The sequence below is a fragment of the Somniosus microcephalus genome, chromosome 25 (assembly GCF_052327205.1).
Source record: "Somniosus microcephalus isolate GS21.2 chromosome 25, FLI_Smic_1.0, whole genome shotgun sequence".
Taxonomy (NCBI): Eukaryota; Metazoa; Chordata; class Chondrichthyes; order Squaliformes; family Somniosidae; genus Somniosus; species Somniosus microcephalus.
The window spans coordinates 44,603,727-44,622,904 of record NC_141011.1 but is presented as its reverse complement, the minus strand read 5'-3'; the positions used below and the strand labels follow the sequence as shown (position 1 = coordinate 44,622,904).

Sequence of the window (19,178 nt, the reverse complement as noted above, 5' to 3'; positions counted from 1 at the left end):
AAGAAAAAAACAGGATCAGGTAGAATTTGAACCTGGGCTGTTTGGACATTTTTCTCCCCCTAGAGGTTCTCGGTAAGACAAAAGATATTGGCCTAGAAATTCAGTTGCGTTTGCGCCCAATTAGGGGCGAAAGAGTGGGTTGCGCCGGAAGTTGCGTCGCGCCCGAAATTAGGTGGGCCCTAACATCGGCGTTAGCCAGTAGCGCTGCGCCAGCACCGATGACGTCATCGGTGTGCGCAGTGCCCCGGTACCGCCCGAAACCACGCCGATCCCCATCTTCAGTAGCGGCCGCCTCTTCCGTGGCAGGCGCTAACAACATCGGGAGACCGGGTCCTTACTGCAGCCTTAGCGGTGCAAGTTAAGGTGGAGGTGCGGGGCGGCCGCTTTTTCGGCGGCCGCCTGCCCGCACCTCCTTCCCCGGCCTCCTCCACCCCCCCCCGCGGCATTGCCGGCTGGTTTCCGTGGAGCCCGGCACTTCTCCGTTGTGCCGGGCTCTTTTGCCGGCACTTGCAATTGGGGCTCCGGCCGTTGCAGGCACCTCCCCCTTAAGAGAAGGGGGAGGCCTGCAGTACAGCAGCCTGCCGCACCGGGTGGCGCAGCGGGACCGGGAGCGCTGAAATTCACTTTCAGCGCCCCAAGCGGGGCGGACACACCCTGTACCAGCGCCCGGTTCCGCTTGGGGCGCTGAAAGTGAATATGGGGCGGGCACAACTGGCTCCGTGGCGGGTGCAAAATTTTCGGCGCAAACGTGCTGGCGGGGCTATACCCAATTTCTAGGCCATTTACTTTAATCCTCTTCATTCCATATTCTTATTCTTTTCAGCTGGATGTGTTGCTTCATGTGATCCACTTCTTTCCACATTTCATCTGGTAAGACAGTCTTGCTTGAGATGGTCTTCCCTTTCCATAAACAGTTCTACTGAGACAACAGTTTGCTCAAGGTGTTCGCCTTTTCAATCATCTCTCCAAAAAAAGGTCTGCTGGTGAGGTCCTTCCCTTTCCATGTCCTTCCATGACCAGCCTTTGCTGGGGGTGGTTCCTTTCTTTCCACATCCAGAAGTTAAGGGAATGACATACGAGGAAAGTTTGACTACCTTGCACCTTTTCTCTCTTGAAAAGAGAAGACTGAGATGGGATATGATGGAAGTGTTTAAAATGATGAGAGATTTGGAAAAACTGGATCCAATAAAGCTGTTCTGCCCTGTACAGAATTTAAATGCCAGGGGTCATGTTCACAAATTAGGAACAAAAGAAAATAGGAAATGCAAGAGGATCTTGTGCAATGAGATAGGATTAATTAATGACCTCATAGTGAAGGCGGCCCTAGGTAGCAGTGATCATAATATGAGGGAGAGAAGAGTGGGTCCAAGACTAATATTTTAAACTTAAATAAGGGCAATTATGAGGGCATGAAAGCAGAGCTAGCTAAAGTGAACTGGCAAATTAGGTTAAGGGATAGGTCAATAGAGTTGCAGTGGCAGACATTTAAAGGGATATTTCAGAATACACAGAGTATATACATTCCAACAAGAAAGAAAAATTCCAAGGGGAGGACCCACCATCCGTGGTTAACTAAAAAAGTTAAAGATAGTATCAAACTTAAAGAAAAAGCATATAATTGCACAAAGATGGGTGGCAGGTCAGAAGATTGGACAGAATATAAAAAACAGCAAAGAATGACTAAAAGATTAATAAGGAGAAAAAATTAGAGTACGAGAGAAAGCTAGCTAGAAATATAAAAACAGATAGTAAGAGTTTCTATAGATATTTAAAAAAGAAAAGAGTTAACAAAGTGAGTGTTGGTCCTATAAAAAGTGAGTTTGGGGAATTAATAATGGAAAATAAGGAGATGGCAGTTGAATTGAACAGGTATTTTGCATCGGTCTTCACTATAGAGGATACAAGTAACATCCCAGAAATAGCTGTAAATCAGGAAATGGAAGGGAGGGAGGAACTCAAGAAAATTACAATCACCAGGAAAGTGGTACTGAGCAAATTGTTGGAGCTGCGGGCTGACAAGTCCCCGGGTCCTGATGGACTTCATCCTAGGGTCTTAAAAGAAGTGGCTAGTGAGATAGTTGATGCGTTGGTTTTAATTTTCTAAAATTCCCTAGATTCGGGGAAGGTTCCATTAGATTGGAAAATAGTGAATGTAACTCCTTTATTCAAAAAGGGAGGGAGACAGAAAGCAGGAAACTACAGGCCAGTTAGCTTAACATCTGCCATAGGGAAGATGTTAGAAGCTATTATTAAAGACGTTATAGCAGGGCACTTAGAAAAGTTCAAGGTAATCAGGCAGAGTCAACATGGTTTTGTGAAAGGGAAATCATGTTTAAACAATTTATTGGAGTTCTTTGAGGAAGTAACATGTGCTGTGGATAAAGGGGAACCGGTGGATGTACTGTACTTAGCTTTCCAGAAGGCATTTGATAAGGTGCCACATCAAAGGTTATTGCGGAAAATAAAAGCTCATGGTGTAGGGGGTAACATATTGGCATGGATAGAAGATTGGCTAGCTAACAGGAAACAGAGAGTAGGCATAAATGGGTCATTTTCTGATTGGCAATATGTAACGAATGATATGCCACAGGGAGCAGTGGTGGGGCCTCAACTTTTTACAATTTATATAAATGACTTGGATGAAGGGACCGAAGGTATGGTTGCTAAATTTGCCGATGACACAAAGATAGGTAGGCAAGTAAATTGTGAAGAGGACATAAGGAGGCTACAAAGGGATATAGATAGGTTAAGTGAGTGGGCAAAGATCTGGCAAATGGAGTATAATGTGGGAAAATGTGAAATTGTCCATTTTGGCAGGAAGAATAAAACAGAAGCATATTATCTAAATGGTGAGAGATTGCAGAGCTCTGAGATGCAGAGGAATCTGAATGTCCTAGTGCATGAGTCGCAAAAGGTTAGTATGCAGGTACAGCAAGTAATTAGGAAAGTCAATAGAATGTTATTGTTTATTGCGAGGGGAATTGAATACAAAAATAGGGAGGTTATGCTTCAGTTATACAGGGCATTGGTGAGACCAAATCTGGAGTACTGTGTACAGTATTGGTCTCCTTATTTAAGGAAGGATGTAAATGCGTTGGAAGCAGTTCAGAGAAAGTTTACTAGACTAATACCTGGAATGGGCGGGTTGTCTTATGAGGAATGGTTGGACAGGCTAGGCTTGTATCCGCTGGAGTTTAGAAGAGTAAGAGGTGACTTGATTGAATCATAGAAGATCCTGAGGGGTCTTGACAGGGTGGATGTGGAGAGGATGTTTCCTCTTGTAGGAGAATCTAGAACTAGGGATCACTGTTTAAAAATAAGGGGTCGCCCATTTAAGACAGAGATGAGGAAATTTTTTTCTCACAGAGGGTTGTGAGTCTTTGGAACTCTCTTCCTCAGAGGGCGGTGGAAGCAGAGTCTTTGAATATTTTTAAGTAGAGGTAGATAGATTCTTGATAATCAAGGGGGTGAAAGGTTATCGGGGTAGGCGGGAATGTGGAGTAATCAGATCAGCCATCACCTTATTGAATGGCGGAACAGGCTCGAGGGGCCGAGTGGCCTACTCCTGCTCCTAATTCGTATGTTCCTTTGTATGATTTTTTTTACTACAAGGGTGGCAAGTATATGGAACAGATTTCCGGCACAGGTCGTGAAACAAAAAACAATGGGCTTCATGAATGAACTGGACAAGTTCTTGTCAACAAATGGGATCCAGGGTACTGGTCTGATACCTGCTAATGTATCAATCACTTTACTGAGTAGATTCAAAATGTTTTTCCTATTCACTGTCAGATCTCACTGCGCACAATACTGTAACTAGTTCCAAGTCATAAGCAGTTATTAAATGCAGGTTCAGTGAGGCAGTGACGAGATTTCTAATCAGGCTGACCTTAGCTAACCATGTTGACAGATGTGGTAAACCACAAGCAACAGGCAATAGGATTTGATGCTAATAAGGTTAATGGGACAAATGATAAGTCAGCAAATCCCATTGTAACATAAGAACATAAGAACATAAGAAATAGGAGCAGGAGTAGGCCAATCGGCCCCTCGAGCCTGCTCCGCCATTCAATAAGATCATGGCTGATCTGATCCTAACCGCCAATCCACTATCACAGAACCATCTCCTGAATCTAACAGAATTAGACACACGAAATAGGAGCAGGATCAGACTACACGGCCCCTGGGCCCGCTCCGCTACCCACAGGGCCATGACCGATCCGAACCTAGACTCATGTCCAAATTCCTGCCCGCTCCCCGTAACCTTTAATTCCCTTTACTTCTAGGAAACTGTCTATTTCTGTTTTAAATTTATGTAATGATGTAGCTTCTACAGCTTTTTGGGGCAGCATATTCCATGGACCTACCACCCTCTGAGTGAAGTAGTTCCTCCTCATCTCAGTTTTGAAAGAGCAGCCCCTTATTCTAAGACTATGCCCCCTAGTTCTAGTTTCACCCATCATCGGGAACATCTTCCCTGCATCCACCCGATCCAACCCCTTCACAATCTTATATGTTTCAATAAGATCGCCTCTCATTCTTCTGAACTCCAATGAGTAGAGTCCCAATCTACTCAACCTCTCCTCATATGTCCATCCCCTCATCCCTCATACTTCAGGTTATTATAAGTAATGGTATAGGTTACCACTGCACCTATATACGGCCAGGAAAGTTTTCACATATTCTGTTACCGATGGAGACTAATGAAAACATATTTATGCAATGTAATTGTTGCAACTATTTCTCTTCCTAAATTTATAAACAATATTCTTTGCTGGTATTTGAAAAAAGTTTTTTTTCCCTACAATTATCTCCCTCCCTGAAGGTGCTCACTGTTGCTAGGGTATACTTCCAAATGTGGCCAGCAGCCCTCTGGTACCTTTTCCAACTGTCTCTTTCCCATTTGTAAGCTGAGTTTGTGAGTGCTAAAAAGACTATTTGACTGTGGCGGGAATCACAGTCACACCAACTCTTTTATCCTCACTTGACATCCACGCTTTCCAGCAAAGGGGGTCACAGGATAGCAATCCTGAATGGAAATCTTGGCTGGTCCTTCCTCTTCCTAGCTCAAGGGGTGCTGAGGCCAATTGCAGTGCCTCCATTCTTGATCCAGGCTAGATCAGCTAACTCAGCACAGATCGTGAATCAAACATGGGACCCTCAGGCCTGTAAGGTTTAGCTCCACACTGTGCACTTCATTTACTCACTAGACCCCTGGGAACTTATAAATATATATTTATTGCCAGATCAGAGTTGATATTTCCCCCTTGATTTAACACTTGCAATAGGTAGATTATTCATAGTTTAAAGGGGGGCGGTCTGCTGTGGTTGTCATACAATTAGTGAATCCACATTGAATGCACAATTATGTCTGGTTGCATTATATATTTTTTTCCCAGTCCCCCAAATCTACCTAACCTTGCATTTCCTGCAGCCACCAATGCCATTAATCTGTCCCCAGGCCTCCATCAAAATATGTATTTGAGCCAAGTATTTATACCCACCTGCCATATGAGTTCAATCTATGGGCCAGGAGACTAAAAGTCACAGCAGTTGGGAATAATTTGCGTGCAATCAGGTTATACTAACCACGCACTCATTGGACTTTTTGCCCTTGTTCCTTTGATTAAAATACACTTATTTTAACTGGTAAATAGCTTATTGGATTCAAATGTAAACATGAGAACGGTCACTCCACCCACAAAGTCTGATCCTTGCAACAGACCTAATACAGACCAAGGTGTCATCTGTGGCTCAGTGGGCAGCACTCTTGCCTCTGAACCTGCAGGTTTATGGTTCATAACCCCACTCCAGGAATTCTCTTCAAAAAAACCAAGGCTGCCCTCTCAAGTAGACGTAAAAGATCCTGTAGCACTACGCTGAAAGAAGAGCAGTAGAGTTTAACTGAGCGCGATTTAAACAGAGTGCTGCAAGTTGGGTGAGTCAGGGAGTTAGGTGAGGAGTGGAAGGAGGAGCTCCCTTGCTTTGCCTTTGTTTTTCCTAACTTTTCAACCTGTAGGAATTGGTTCTTACTTTACACCAAGGAAAGATTCCGAGAGCGGGAGCAGTCAAACAATAACAACTGCGAAACCGCTAAAGTGACGTCACCACCAGGGAAGGAGCTGATTGGTAAGTAGGACCTGATGAGTATTTCTACAGTCCAGTCGTTAAAGTAGAAGTAAGGTCTCTAGTTTAGAGTAAGTAGTGTTTAAAAGGAAGTAAGGCCCCAATGTATTTAATATTCTTTAATTTAAAGGAAGTAAAGGGAGTAAATTAAGGGTAGGACATGGCAGGGCAGCTCGGCTGCATGGAGTGCTCCTCCTATGCTATGTGGGAAGTCAGGGACACTTTAGGTGTCCAGGGCGAACACATGTGCAGGAAGTGTCTCCAGCTGCAGCTACTCGAAATCCGCATTTCAGAGCTGGAGCTGCGGCTGGAGTCACTGTGGAGCATCCGTGAAGCTGAGATCTTCATGGATAGCACGTTTAACGAGGTGGTCACACCGCAGGTAAAGAGTGCACAGGCAGATAGGAAATGGGTGACCGCCAGACAGAGTAAAAGAACTAGAAAGGTAGTGCAGGAGTCCCCTGGGTCCATCTCCCTCTCCAACAGATTTTCCATTTTGGATACTGATGGGGGGAGATGGTTTCTCAGGGGAATGCAGCAAGAGCCAAGTCCGTGACACTATGAGTGGCTCTGCTGCATAGATGGGGAGGAAAAAGAGTGGGAGAGCAATAGTGATAGGGGATTCTATTGTAAGGGGAACAGATAGACGTTTCTGTGGCCGCAGACGTTACTCCAGGATGGTATGTTGCCTCCCTGGTGCCAGGGTCAAGGATGTCACTGAACGGCTGCAGGGCATTCTGAAGGGGGAGGGCGAACAGTCAGAGGTCGTGGTTCACATTGGTACCAACGACATGGGTAGAAAGAGGGATGAGGTCCTACAACAAGAATTTAGGGAGCTAGGTAGCAGATTAAAAAGCAGGACCTCAAAGGTTGTAATCTCTGGATTACTCCCGGTGCCACGTGCTAGTGAGTATAGGAATGGGAGGATAGAGCAGATGAATGTGTGGCTAAAGAGTTGGTGCAGGAGGGAGGGTATTAGTTTCCTGGATCACTGGGTCTGCTTCTGGGGAAGGTGGGACCTGTACAAGTCGGACGGGTTGCACCTGAACCGGAACGGGACCAACATCCTTGCGGGGAGGTTTGCTAGTATTGTTAGGGGGGGTTTAAACTAACCTGGCAGGGGGATGGGATATGGAGTGGAGCTATAGTAGGGGGTGATGCACAGCCAAATATAGAGGAAAAAACAAGTCAGCCTGGAAGGCAGAGCAAATATGTAATGGCACAAGGGAGTATGGCAAGGCTGGATGGCATTTATTTTACTGCAAGGAGTCTTGCGAGTAAGGCAGATGAATTGAAGGTGTTGATGAACACATGGGAGTATGATATTGTTGCTATCACAGAGACATGGTTGAGGGAGGGGCAGGACTGGCAGCTCAATATTCTGGGGTATAGAATCTTTAGGCGAGTCAGAGGGGAGTGTAAAAGAGGAGGGGGTGTTGCAATATTAATCAAGGAGTCAATTACTGCTGCAAGGGGGGTTGATATCTTAGCAGGTTCCTCTAATGAGGCCATATGGGTAGAACTTAAAAACAAAAAGGGGGCAAGCACTTTGCTAGGAGTGTACTATAGGCCCCCAAACAGTCAGGGGGAGATACAGGAACAGATGAGTAGGCAAATCTCAGAGAAGTGTAGAAATAATAGGGAAATAATAGTACGGGATTTCAACTTCCCCAATATTAACTGGGATAGTCAGAGTGTGAAAGGCTTAGAGGGTGCGGAATTCTTAAAGAGTATCCAGGAGAGATTTTTGAGCCAACATGTAGAAAGTCCTACAAGAGAGGGGGCGGTACTGGACCTAATTCTAGGGAATGTAGCTGGGCAAGTGGTAGATGTGTCAGTAGGAGAGCATTTTGGTGACAGCGACCATAATTCGATGAGATTTAAGGTAGTCATGGAAAAGGAACAAGATGGACCGGAAATAAAGGTTCTAAATTGGGGGAAGGACGATTTTAATATGATAAGGCAGGATCTGGCCAAAGTGGACTGGGATCAGCTACTTGTAGGAAAATCCACATCAGAGCAGTGGGATGTGGTAAACCACTGTTTGTATTCCTGTTTGTCCTGTTTGTATTCCACTGTGTACATGCCTGGACATGCCTCGGCTGACTCCTCCCACAGGTCCTAGTATAAAGGTGACTGCTCCCCAGCCCTTAGTATCATGGACCGGTCGACCACGCGAGGCAGACCTCCATTCTGTTGTTAATAAAAGCCTTTAGTTACTCTTCTAACTCTCAGTCTTTTATGAGTAATTGATAGCGCATCAATTTTATTAACAACATTTTTATAATGGAGAAGATCCTCACACCAGCATGCCTGGACTTAGATCATCGGGAGGCGGACTCATCCACCAAGTTTACTCACTGGCTTAAGTGTTTCGAAAAATTCCTGACCGCCTCCGAAGCAATCAAATCGGACGAGGACAAACTGGATGTCCTGACCTCCAAAGTGAACCACCGAGTGTACTCGGTCATCCAAGACGCGACCTCGTACGCGGACGCTATCAAGCTCCTCAAGGACCAGTACACGCGCCCAGTGAACGAAGTGTACGCCAGGCACCTCCTGGGGAGTCGTAAACAACAACCTGGGGAATCGACCGTGGAATACCTTCAGGCACTGTCTGTGCTTGGCCGGGCCTGTGGTTGTAAGGATGTAAAGGCCGCCGTGTACACAGAGGAACTTATCCGGGACGCTTTTGTAGCGGGCCACAGATCCAATTACACCCGACAGCGACTGTTGGAGCAGAGTAACCTCGACCTCAACAAGGCCTCTGAACTCGCACTATCGTTGGATGCAGCCTACCAGGGCATGGATGCCTACTCCTCTGCACCGTGGACGCCGCGGGGAATGACAGCCTGGGACACGGTAGGACCGCCTCATAGCGCCGTGCCACCGCAGCCACACCCCAACAACGGCCCAACTACCGCAGCAGTGTCCCAAGGCCAGACAGCAGTGCCCCAAGGCCAGAAATGCTACTTCTGTGGCCAGGCAAAACACCCCAGAGCGCGCTGCCCAGCGAAAAACGCGATCTGCTCGGGCTGCGGGAAGAAGGGACACTACGCTAGCATCTGCAGGGCCAAAGCCACCCCGAACCCCAGCAGCGCCGCGTGTGGGCCATGCGGGCCGCCACCTTGGACCTCCCCGGCCATGTGCGAATCACCGGTACAGCAGCCATTTTGGACGCCTCCAGCCACATGGGGATCATGGACGCCGCCATCTTGGACGACAGCCGGGACGCAGCAGGCCCCCGACACCGCCTCATCTGATACCCGCAGCGACACACCGACCCCTACGCTGGCATCCGTTACACTGGACCAAGCGAGACCGCACCAACTGGCCAGTTCCACAATGGACATTAAGGTAAATGGTCACGATACAATCTGCCTTTTTGACTCTGGGAGCACGGAGAGCTTCATCCACCCCGACACGGTGCGGCGTTGCTCTCTCCCAGTCCTGCCTGCGCAACAGCGGATTTCTATGGCCTCCGAGTCCCAGTCGGCGGACATCGGCGGCTACTGCGTGGTGACACTCGTAGTAGACGGGACCGTGTACGATCATTTTAAACTTCTGGTCCTGCCTGACCTCTGCGCTGCCGTCCTGCTGGGGTTAGATTTTCAGTGCCACCTTAAAAGTGTTACGATGGCGTACGGTGGACCCCTACCCCCACTCACAGTCCGCAGCCAGCAGCTTCCAAACTGCCCGCCGCGCACCAGGTGCAACCTCTCCACACTCAGAGTCACCCCCCCCCAACTGTTTGCTAACCTCACCCCCGACTGTAAGCCCATCGCCACAAAGAGCAGGCGATGCAGTGCCGGGGACAGGGTTTTCATTAAAACCGAAGTGGAGCGGCTCCTGAAAGAAGGGATTATTGAGGGCAGCACCAGCCCCTGGCGAGCCCAGGTTGTGGTCGTTAAGACCGGCGAGAAGCAGCGCCTGGTCATCGACTACAGCCAGACAATAAATCGCTACACCCTGCTGGACGCCTACCCACTCCCCCGTATAGCTGATATGGTCAACCAGATCGCGCAGTACCGCGTCTTCTCGACCATTGACCTGAAATCAGTGTACCACCAGCTCCCCATCCGCCCTGAGGACCGCCAGTACACTGCCTTTGAGGCAAACGGCCGCCTCTATCACTTCCTTAGGGTTCCCTTTGGCGTCACCAACGGGGTCTCCGTCTTCCAAAGGGAGATGGACCGGATGGTAGATCAAAATGCGTTGCAGGCCACTTTCCCATATCTGGACAATGTGACCATCTGCGGCCGTGACTTGCAGGACCATGACGCAAACCTCGAAAAATTCCTCCGCACCGCCCAACTCCTAAACCTGACATATAACAAGGAGAAGTGCATATTCCGCACAAACCGCCTCGCCATCCTTGGCTGTGTTGTGGAACACGGAGTCATCGGCCCCGACCCCGACCGGATGCGTCCCCTTATGGAACTTCCACTGCCCCACTGCCTCAAGGCCCTGAAGAGGTGCCTAGGGTTTTTCTCCTATTACGCCCAGTGGGTCCCCTACTATGCGGACAAGGCCCGTCCGCTGATCAAGTCCACCTCTTTTCCCTTGACGGCAGAGGCCCGCTTAGCCTTCCACCGTATCAAGGAGGACATTGCCAAAGCCACCATGCACGCAGTGGATGAATCCATCCCCTTCCAGGTGGAAAGCGACGCGTCTGACTTTGCCCTGGCCGCTACCCTCAATCAGGCGGGGAGACCCGTGGCCTTCTTTTCACGAACCCTCCAAGGCCCGGAGACCAGACACTCCGCTGTTGAGAAGGAGGCCCAGGCGATTGTGGAGGCTGTGCGTCATTGGAGGCACTACCTGGCCGGAAAACGATTTACCCTGCTCACTGACCAGCGTTCAGTTGCTTTTATGTTTAACAACAAGCAGAGGGGCAAAATCAAAAATGACAAGATCTTGAGGTGGAGAATCGAACTTTCCACCTACAACTACGAGATCTTGTACCGGCCCGGGAAGCTAAATGAACCCCCGGATGCGCTATCGCGTGGCACCTGCGCCAGCGCGCAGATCGATAGACTGCGGGCCCTCCACAATGACCTCTGCCACCCGGGGGTCACCAGGTTCTTCCACTTCATCAAGGCCCGCAACCTGCCTTACTCTATTGAGGAGGTCAGGAGCATGACCAGGAACTGCCAAGTCTGCGCTGAGTGCAAACCACACTTTTATAGACCAGACAGGGCCCACCTGATAAAAGCCACTCGCCCCTTCGAGCGCCTGAGCGTCGATTTTAAAGGGCCTCTCCCCTCCTCCGACCGCAATGTGTACTTCCTCAATATTATTGATGAGTACTCCCGTTTCCCGTTCGCCTTCCCCTGCCCGGACATGACCAGTGCCACGGTCATTAAATGTCTGAACAACCTCTTCACCCTGTTCGGCTTCCCCAGCTATATCCATAGCGACCGGGGCTCATCGTTTATGAGCGACGAACTCCGTCAGTACCTGCTAACTAGGGGTATTGCCACAAGCAGGACCACCAGTTACAACCCCCGGGGGAACGGACAGGTGGAAAGAGAAAATGCGACAGTTTGGAAGGCCGTCCTGCTAGCCTTAAAGTCTAGGGGCCTTCCAACCTCCCGCTGGCAGGATGTGCTCCCCGATGCGCTCCACTCTATTCGGTCACTGCTCTGCACTGCCACTAACGCCACCCCTCATGAGAAAATGTTTGTCTTCCCAAGGAAGTCCACATCGGGGACATCGCTACCGCCATGGCTGACGTCCCCAGGGCCGGTCCTACTGAGAAGACACGTGAGGACCCATAAAACGGACCCCCTGGTCGAGAGGGTCGACCTCCTCCACGCCAACCCCCAGTATGCTTACATCGCATACCCGGACGGGCGGGAGGACACAGTCTCCATAAGAGACCTTGCACCCTCGGGGGCCGCAGTAACCCACTACCCACTACCACCCCCCCCCACGATCCGATATCCAGCCCCAGCAGACGGCAGGCCTGGGCCCCGCGACCCGCTCGACATCTACGAGGACGACACGCCTGTGCCACAGCCTACGCTGGACTCGACGCCGGAAACTTCACTACCCCTGCCGTCGCCACGCAGATCACAGCGGCAGACAAGACCTCCGGAGAGACTCCAATACACTAACTTTTAATACACTTCACCCCGCCGGACTCAATTTTAAACAAGGGGTGAATGTGGTAAACCACTGTTTGTATTCCTGTTTGTCCTGTTTGTATTCCACTGTGTACATGCCTGGACATGCCTCGGCTGACTCCTCCCACAGGTCCTAGTATAAAGGTGACTGCTCCCCAGCCCTTAGTATCATGGACCGGTCGACCACGCGAGGCAGACCTCCATTCTGTTGTTAATAAAAGCCTTTAGTTACTCTTCTAACTCTCAGTCTTTTATGAGTAATTGATAGCGCATCATGGGAGTCTTTCAGAAAGGAAAGAGAGAGAGTACAACGCCAACATGTTCCCGTAAAGGTCAAGGGTGGGACCAACAAGCCCAGGGAACTCTGGATGTCAAGGGATATACAAGAATGGATTAGGAAAAAAAGGGAGGCTTTTGGCAGATACAAAGGACTAAAAACAGTGGAAGCTCTAGCGGAGTATAGAAAGTGCAGGGGGGTACTTAAAAAAGAAATTAGGAGAGCGAAGAGAGGGCATGAAAAAACACTGGCAGGCAAAATAAAGGAAAATCCCAAGGTGTTTTATAAGTATATTAAGGGCAAGAGGATAACCAAGGAAAGAATAGGGCCCATTAGGGATCAAAGTGGCAATCTGTGTGTAGAGCCGGAAGATGTAGGTGAGGTTTTAAATGAATATTTTGCATCTGTGTTCACTATGGAGAAGGGTGATGTAGGCATAGAAATCAGGCAGGGGGATTGTGATATACTTGAACAAATTAGTATTGAGAGGGAGGAGGTACTAGCCGTTTTAAAAGTGGATAAATCCCCAGGCCCTGATGGGATGTATCCCAGGCTGCTGTGTGAGGCAAGAGAGGAGATTGCAGGGGCTCTGACACAAATTTTCAGAACCTCTCTGGCCACAGTGGAGGTGCCAGAGGACTGGAGAACAGCTAACGTAGTACCATTGCTCAAGAAGGGTAGTGGGGATAAACCAGGGAATTACAGGCTAGTGAGCCTAACATCAGTGGTAGGGAAATTATTCAAAAAAATTCTGAAGGACAGAATTAGTCTCCACTTGGAGAGGCAGGGATTAATCAGGCATAGTCAGGGGGAAGATCATGTCTGACCAATTTGATTGAATTTTTCGAGGGGGTGACTAGGTGTGTGGGTGAGGGTAGTGCAGTTGATGTAGTCTACATGGACTTCAGTAAGGCTTTTGACAAAGTCCCACATGGGAGACTGGTCAAAAAGGTAAGAGCCCATGGGATCCAGGGCAATTTGGCACATTGGATCCAAAATTGGCTTAGTGGCAGGAGGCAGAGGGTGATGGTCGAAGGTTGTTTTTGTGACTGGAAGCCTGTGTCCAGTGGTGTACCGCAGGGATCAGTGCTGGGTCCTTTGCTGTTTGTAGTGTACATTAATGATTTAGATATGAATGTATGAGGTATGATCAGTAAGTTCGCAGATGACACGAAAATTGGTGGAGTGGTAAATAGCGAGGGAAGCCTCAGGCTACAGGACGATATAGACAGGATGGTTAGATGGGCAGAATAGTGGCAAATGGAATTTAACCCTGAAAAGAGTGAGCTGATGCATTTTGGGAGGACTAACAAGGCAAGGGAATACACAATGAATGGTAGGATCCTAAGAAGGACAGAGGATCAGAGGGACCTTGGTGTGCATGTACACAGATCCCTGAAGGCAGCAGGACAGGTAGATAAGGTGATTAAGAAGGCATATGGGATATTTGCCTTCATTAGCCGAGGCATAGAATATAAGAGCAGGGAGGTTCTGATGGAGCTGTACAAAACGCTAGTTAGGCCACAGCTGGAATACTGTGTGCAGTTCTGGCCGCCACACTATAGGAGAGATGTGATTGCATTGGAGAGGGTGCAGAGGAGATTCACCAGGATGTTACTGGGGCTGAAGCGCATCAGCTATGAAGAGAGACTGGACAGGCTGGGGTTGATTTCCTTAGAACAGAGAAGGCTGAGGGGGGACCTGATTGAGGTGTACAAAATTATGAGGGGCATAGATAGGGTAGATAGAAAGGAACATTTCCCCTTAGTAGAGGGGTCAATAACCAGCGGGCATAGTTTTAAGGTAAAGGGCAGGAAGTTTAGAGGGGATATGAGGAAAAACTTTTTCACCCAGAGGGTGGTTGGAATCTGGAACTCACTCCCTGAAAGGGTGGTAGAGGCAGGAACCCTCACAATATTCAAGAAGCATTTAGATGAGCACTTAAAACGCCATAGCATACAAGGCTACGGACCAAGTGCTGGAAAATGGGGTTAGAATAGACAGGGCTTGATGGCCAGCGCGGCCACAATGGGCCGAAGGGCCTCTTTCTGTGCTGTATAAATCTATGGCCTAGAAATTGGGTTGGGGCGCCAAAGTGGCGCAAAAGTCGCCTGAGTGCAGGATTTAGCGCAGCATTCGAGGCTTTTGCGGTCGTCAGATATTCAGTTTCATTGCCCCTCGAGGGACACGGGGCGAGGCTCGAGGTGCTCCGCGTCCCTCTTAGGGCGCTGAAACTGAATATCGCAGCGCAACGTGCTGCAGCGCCACACGCTGCGGCACGGCATGCTGCGGTACTGCAGGCCTTCCTCCCTCTGTTAAGGGGGAGGGGCCAGCAACAGCGCGAGCCCCGATCGCGAGTGCCAGCAAACGAGCCTGGCACCAAGGAGAAGTGCCGGGCTCTCGGGAAACAGCCGGCAATGCCGCGGGGGGGGGGGGGGCGGTTAGGAGGCTGGGGGCGGAGGTGCTGGCAGGTGGCCGCCAAAAAAGGCGACCGCCCCGCACCTCCACCTTAACTTGTGCCGCTGCCGGCACAGTAAGGCCCCGTGAACCGGGCGCAGGTAGCGAACAGCGCAACTGCGGCGTTCGCTACCAAATATCGCTAACGGGGCGCGAATGGGGCGCTGCGCACACCGATGACGTCATCGGTGGTGGCGCAGCGCAAATGGCTAACGCCACCATTAGCGCCCCTGCTGAATATCGCGGGAGGCGCAGCCAGTGGCGCTACAGCCACTGACTGCCTCTTTAGGCGCTAACAGGTGGCGCTACTCACCCAATTTTTCCCCCTATGACTCTATGGGCTGGATTTTGTAAATGGGGAGCTTTTGGAGGCGGGACTCCCACTTGTTGGGTTTTAGTCCCGCCTCCATCGACTTGTGGCCAACCCACGCTATTTTCCCTTGATTTATAGGCCAATTAAGCGAAAGCCAGTTACAGGTGACGTCAGCGAGTGCCATTTCATCTGTCAAAAGCTTTTGACAGATGAAATGTCATCGTTTGACTGCTCTGTGAAGCTGTCAAACACTGAATCTGTCTTCTAAGTTGTGTCTTTACTCAAGACTCAATTAGAAAGCCTTCCTGACCAGAAAGCAGAAGGCTGCAGCTTTTGACAGTTTAGCGGCCATTCTGCTTTCTGTGCCGGTGAGCTGAGGGACTCCCGAGACCTGAAGGGAAGAAGCCTGCAGGAAGAAGTAAAGGTAAGTAAAACTTATTAAAGCACTTTACACACACCTCACACACTTACCTCTGCACACATGCATCCATTACTCACCTGCACACCGGACATCTCGGCCCCTCCGACCCCAGCAGACCGACGGCCCGCCTCGCTGACCCTGGCGAGGTTCGGAGCCGTCGGGAAGCCCACACTTCAGGGCTCAAAATAGGGATTAGCCAAAAAACTGCCTGTTAACTACCTGTTAACAGGCAGTTAATTGGCATTAATCCCCTTCCCGCCTTGAGGAGGCGGGACCCGGCACGGGTCGGCTACCCGCCTCCTGGCAAGATGGCATCGTGAAGAACACATTTAGGGAGTTGGTCACACCGCAGGTAAAGTCTGCACAGGCAGGAAGGGAATGGGTGACCACCAGGCAGAGTAGTAGGTGCAGGCAGCTAGTGCAGGGGTCCCCTGTGGCCATCCCCCTTTCAAACAGATATACCACTTTGGATATTGTTGAGGGAAATGGCTTATCGGGGGAAGGCAGCAGCAGCCAACTTCCTGGCACGATGGGTGGTCCTGCTGCACAGGACGGGAGGAAAAAAAGCGGGAGAGCTATAGTGATAGGGGATTCTATTGTAAGGGGAATAGATAGGCGTTTCTGCGGCCGCAAATGAGACTCCAGGATGGTATGTTGCCTCCCTGGTGCAAGGGTCAAGGATGTCTCGGAGCGGCTGCAGGGCATTCTGGAGGGGGAGGGTGAACAGCCAGTTGTCGTGGTGCATATAGGTACCAACAATATAGGTAAAAAACGGGATGAGATCCTAAAAGCTGAATATAGGGAGTTAGGAGGTAAATTTAAAAATAGGACTTCAAAGGTAGTAATCTCAGGATTGCTACCAGTGCCACATGGTAGTCAGAGTAGAAATAGAAGGATATTTCAGATGAATACGTGGCTAGAGGAATGGTGCAAGGGGGAGGGATTCAAATTCCTGGGACATTGGAACCGGTTCTGGGGGAGGTGGGACCAGTACAAACTGGACGGTTTGCACCTGGGCGGGACCGGAACCGATGTCCTAGGGGGAGTGTTTGCTAGTGATGTTGGGGAGGATTTAAACTAAAATGGCAGGGGGTTGGGAACCTGTGCAGGGATACAGAGGAAAGGGAAGCAAGGATAGAAACAAAAGACAGGAAGGAGAAAAACAAAAGTGGAAGGCAGAGAAATCAAGGGTGTAAATCAAACAGGGCCACAGTAAATAATAATTCTAAAAGGACTAAGAGTGTTAAACAATCAAGCCTGAAGGCTTTGTGTCTTAATGCAAGGAGCATTCGTAATAAGGTGGATGAATTAGCTGCGCAAATAGATGTAAACAGATATGATATAATTGGGATTACGGAGATATGGCTCCAGGATGATCAAGTCTGGGAATTCAACATCCAGGGGTATTCAATATTCAGGAAGGACAGGAAAAAAGGAAAAGGAGGTGGGGTAGCATTGCTGGTTAAAGAGGAGATTAACACAATAGTAAGGAAGGATATTAGCTCTGATGATGTGGAATCTGTATGGGCAGAGCTGAGAAATACCAAGGGGCAGAAAACGTTAGTGGGAGTTGTATACAGACCCCCAAGTAATGATGCTGAGGTTGAGGATGGCATTAAATGGGAAATTAGAGACGCATGCAATAAGGGCACAGCAGTTATCATGGGTGACTTTAATCTACATATAGATTAGGATAACCAAATTAGTAACAATACTGTGGAGGAGGAATTCCTAGCATGTATACGGGATGGTTTCCTGGACCAATATGTCGAGGAACCAACTAGAGATCAGGCCATCTTAGACTGGGTATTATGTAATGAGAAAGGATTAATTAGCAATCTTGTTGTGCGAGGCCCCTTGGGGAGGAGCGATCATAATATGATAGAATTCTTCATTAAAATGGAGAGTGAAGTAGTTGACTCGGAGACTAGGGTCCTGTATTTAAATAAAGGAAACTATGATGGTATGAGGCACTAGTTGGCTAGGATGGATTGGGGAACGTTACTTAAAGGGTTGACAGTGGATAGGCAATGGCAAACATTTAAAGATCGCATGGATGAACTACAGAATTTATTCATCCCTGTTTGGCATAAAAATAAAACAAAAAAGGTGACTCAAACGTGGCTAACAAGGGAAATTAGGGATAGCATAAGATCCAAGGAGAGGACATATAATTTGGCCAGGAAAAGCAGCAAACCTGAGGAGTGGGAGCAGTTTAGGATTCAGCAAAAGAGGACAAAGGGATTAATTAAGAGGGAGGAAATAGATTATGAGAGTAAGCTTGCAGGGAACATAAAAACTGACTGTAAACGCTTCTATAGATATGTGAAGAGAAAAAGATTGGTGAAGTCAAGCGTAGGTCCGTTGCAGTCAGAATCAGGGGAACAAAGAAATGGCTGACCAATTAAATACATACTTTGGTTCTGTCTTCACAAAGGAGGACACAAATAACTTCCCAGAGATGTCGGGGAACATAGGGTCTAATGAGAGGGAGGAATTGAATGAAATCAGTATTTGTAGGGAAATGGTGTTAGGGAAACACACAAAGCAGTTGAGGCCATTTGATTAAATATATTCAAGAAGGAGTTAGATATATTTCTTAAGGCTAAAGGGATCAAGGGATATGGGGAGAAAGCAGGGACAGGGTACTGAATTTGGTTGATCAGCCATGATCTCATTAAATGGCGGAACAGGCTCGAGGGGCCGAATGGCCTACTCCCGCTCCTATCTTCTATGTTTCTATGTTTCTATATTACAACAGTGACTTCGCAAAGCGCATTGGGATGTCCTGAGGTTGTGAAAGGTGCTATACAAATGCAAGTCTTTCTTTATTTACAATCTGCACTGTCAGGATTCTCTCACATTTTCTTAATCTCCCTAGCAAGGTGAATAACCAAAAGTAAAAGGTCAAAGAAGGGAAAACACTGTGGAATTGCTCTTTCATTCCCTCCCCCGCCATCAAAGTAGTCAAGGAAAAAACTCTAGGGTGCCAAAATTCTGGGAGCTCTGGTCTGCTGGCGAATGTGCAACAGAGTGGAACTCCCCTCCACCCACAGCGAGGGACACAGACCCTGTCTCAAATTATGGGGTTGGGGGTCATTAACATGGTCAGGGTGGGCAGCCCGCACCAGAGGCACAGCTTTCTGTACCAGCTGCACTAGGAGAACCTTGGGGCCCTTCCTGGACTGAAGCAAACAGTAAATAAATTGTTCCTCAGCTCCTGAGGGAGCCATAAAGCATTTAAATAAAGGTAACCAATCCTCTCTGGGATCAGGTAGAACGTTCTGGAGCATTTCCAAAGGCCTCAATGGACTTCATGCTAGTTGAGAGCTCTGTTGAGGCCTTACAAGGAGGTAATGGGCATGGTTTCCACAGTAGCCCAAGAACTGTCCCAGACATGCCGTCCTGACGTAGGGAGGGACGGGCGGAAGACTCACTCGCTCCCCGGCCCCCGGA

At 48.8% G+C, this 19,178-nt stretch overlaps 1 protein-coding gene across 3 annotated transcripts in view; it reads right to left on the bottom strand.

Annotated features, from left to right (window-relative positions):
* The window catches only part of espn (espin), a 190,267-nt gene that overhangs the window by 8,220 nt on the left and 162,869 nt on the right, over positions 1-19,178 (bottom strand). The gene's annotated exons all lie outside the window — the stretch shown is intronic.